A 2,957-nucleotide genomic window follows, 5' to 3' on the forward strand; every position below is an offset into this window, starting at 1 on the left:
AAGGAAACAAAGACCCCAAAGTAGAGGTAAAAGAATCAAAGAGGCGATACACAAAGTATGTTTAAAATGGCAGGAAGGAGGGCTGGAAAGATGGTTCAGCAGTTAAAAACACTGGCTACTCTTACAGAAGATCCACGTTCAATTCCCAGTACCCACATGGTGGCTAATAACCATCCATTACTCTAGTTCTAGAGGATTTGACACCCTCTTCTGACTTCTGTGGGCAATGCAAGACACAGGTGCACTTACACACGTGCAGACCATACACTCATACACAGAAAATAAAAATAATTTTAAAATTTTAATTTAAAAAATTTTTAAAAAATGTCAGGAAGAAAGTGGGCCTTAACTCAAGTCCCGCGACTATTAAAAACGTCTGAAAAAGAAAGAAGCCTAGTTTGTAGAAATAGATGACAGGATCACAAAAGTGAAAATTTCAATGGACGAATTAACATCACAGGTAAAGGGGAATTCATAAACCAGAATTTCACAATTTGAGGAATGGATTCAAAATTCATGTAGTCCAGACCAAAGAAATCAAAAAATGCAAAACGGATTAAAACCATAGAGAGTACAATAAGACATCAACGGGGGTTTCAGGAGGGAGAAGAAACCAGGCTTGGGCAGATACTCTGTAGAATGAAGAAATAGTTCCCTTGCTAAATTAAGGATATCACTGGACAAGCAGTGACCAGCCAGGCCAATTGCCCTGTGAGTCAGACTTTTAGTTTCTTCATTGCTGTGACAAAACACTCTGACCAATACCAACTTGGGGAGGAAAGAGTTAATTCAGCTTACATCTCCCAGGTCACAGTTCATCAGGGAGCCCAAGGGAGGAACTCAGGGCAAGAACCTGGAGGCAGGAGCTGGAGCACAGGCCATGGAGAAATGCTGCTTAGTGGCTTGCTCCCCTGGCCCCTGCTCAGACTGCTTTCTTATGCAACACAGGCCCACATGCCCAGGGGTGGCACCACCCACAGTGGGCTGGGCCCTCCCACAGCACTCAACAATCAAGAAGGTGTCCCACGGACATGGCCATGGCCTAGTCCAATGGAGGCAATTCCCCAACTGTGGTTCCCTCAACCCAGGTGTGTCAAGTTGACACAGTCCTTAGCTTTGCTTTATAAAGTGAAACAAACATATTATTGACTGAAATTAATAATAAGAATTTCTGTTAATTCATATCTTCCTCTTTCCCATGTGCCAAGTCACAGCCCAGTTCTTTGTTTGGAAGGCTGCCCTTCACCTGTGAAGTGCACTCTTGCAATGTGGTGCTCCACAAGGCCTTGGCCCTGAAGACAGCTCTCTGGCCTTTCTGCATGGCAACTGTCCCCAATCTCCATCTACACAGGGAATGGGCTAGTGGCTACCATTTTTTGCCTGCCTCAGTTTCCTGGATCCTAAACAACTTCCCAATAGGGTCTGGACTGTCTTCTATGCCTTCCCAATGTTCTGGGTGGTTGGTTGTGGACAGTATCTGCTCTAGATCTTTGTTTGAAGACATGCCATAAGACACCCAACATTTGTACATAAATGCAGTGATAAGCACATGTATGCTCTTGTCCATGTCCTTTTTGCTTCTGATGGCATTATACAATAAATCAGAGACCCAATGTTATTCACCCACTGTACTTTTGTGTCCATCTTGCCGGAGAGGCCTTTGACTCCTTTTTCAACATCAGACTATTACATCTGACAAAATTAACAACTTACCTAATGCCTAGACTTTATTCAAACTTCCTTATCACAACAATGACTTTTTGTGGTCTCTAAGCATCTTTCGTTTTATAAATGTCCGCAGACTATACAGGGCATGGCCACTTCCTCCCTCACCTCTGCTGCTGTTCCAGCCACCTAGGCTAAGCTTCCTGGTCCCCAGCAGAAGCCGTCTTCATCTATACTGTTGCACTTCCCCACTGTGGTGACATGTCGCTCTTATGTATTATCTGAGTAAGTGCTGGCTGTAGCTTTAATAAAAAAAAAAAAAAAAAAAAAAAAAAAAAAACAGATGGAACCACTAACTGTGAGAATGTAATCTGAACCAAGAGGCTGCCCAGGATGAAGAGGGCAAAGGAAAGGGTCAGGCTAAGTTCACATGTCTCAAAGCAGTGCACCAAGAGATAACTGTCAAATGCTGATGGTAAACAAAAGACTGAATCACCGAGTATGATGGCGCACCCCTTTGATCCCAGCACTTCAGAGGCAGAGGCAGGTGGGTCTCTGGGAGTTTGGGGCCAGCCTGGTCTCCAAAGCAAATCCAGGCCAGCTGTGGCTACAGGGAAAACCTGTCTCAAAAAGACCAAAAAAATAAAGAAGACTGAATCATGTACTCAGCACTGCCAAGGAGAACAAAACAGCATGAAGAGTATGTTTGGGAGGAAAACAAAGGAAACGGATGGGGACCAAAGGACTAACGGCACTGTCTCAAGAATTTTGGTCAAAGTTGATGTTTCTGCCCACTTGAAAGGCAGAAAGGGGCCCCAGCAGAGCTCATCCCAAGCAGAGTGGAGCCGCCCACAAATGGTGGATGCCGCTTAGCCCTGCAAGCTCTTCTGTGCTACTTGCTACGGCGTGCCTGGACTCCTGTAGCATAAATCAAAGTGAAACTTTTTTTTAAAAATGTCTCCCATACTGGAAAACCAACTACCTGACTAAGCAGTTGCATCTAATGGGATCTACACAACATGCCCTAGAACAAGGATGCTCAGTCACTTTGATAGTGACAGGACACAGCTACAATCACATAAGCTCTACCAAGCACCTGACCACTGGGGTTTGGAGGAGGGGACACCTGGAATGTTCATTCTTATCCAGAAGATCTCATTCCAGATTCATCATTCCAGAAAAGATCTCACCTAGTACACACAGCACATAAAGCCATGATTCCACACGTCTAAGAGGCTCTTCTTACATGCTCAGAACAAACACAAAACACAAAACAAAACAAAACAAAACAA

Source organism: Nannospalax galili, unplaced genomic scaffold (genome assembly GCF_000622305.1).
Source record: "Nannospalax galili isolate Female #2095 unplaced genomic scaffold, S.galili_v1.0 scaffold267, whole genome shotgun sequence".
NCBI lineage: Eukaryota > Metazoa > Chordata > Mammalia > Rodentia > Spalacidae > Nannospalax > Nannospalax galili.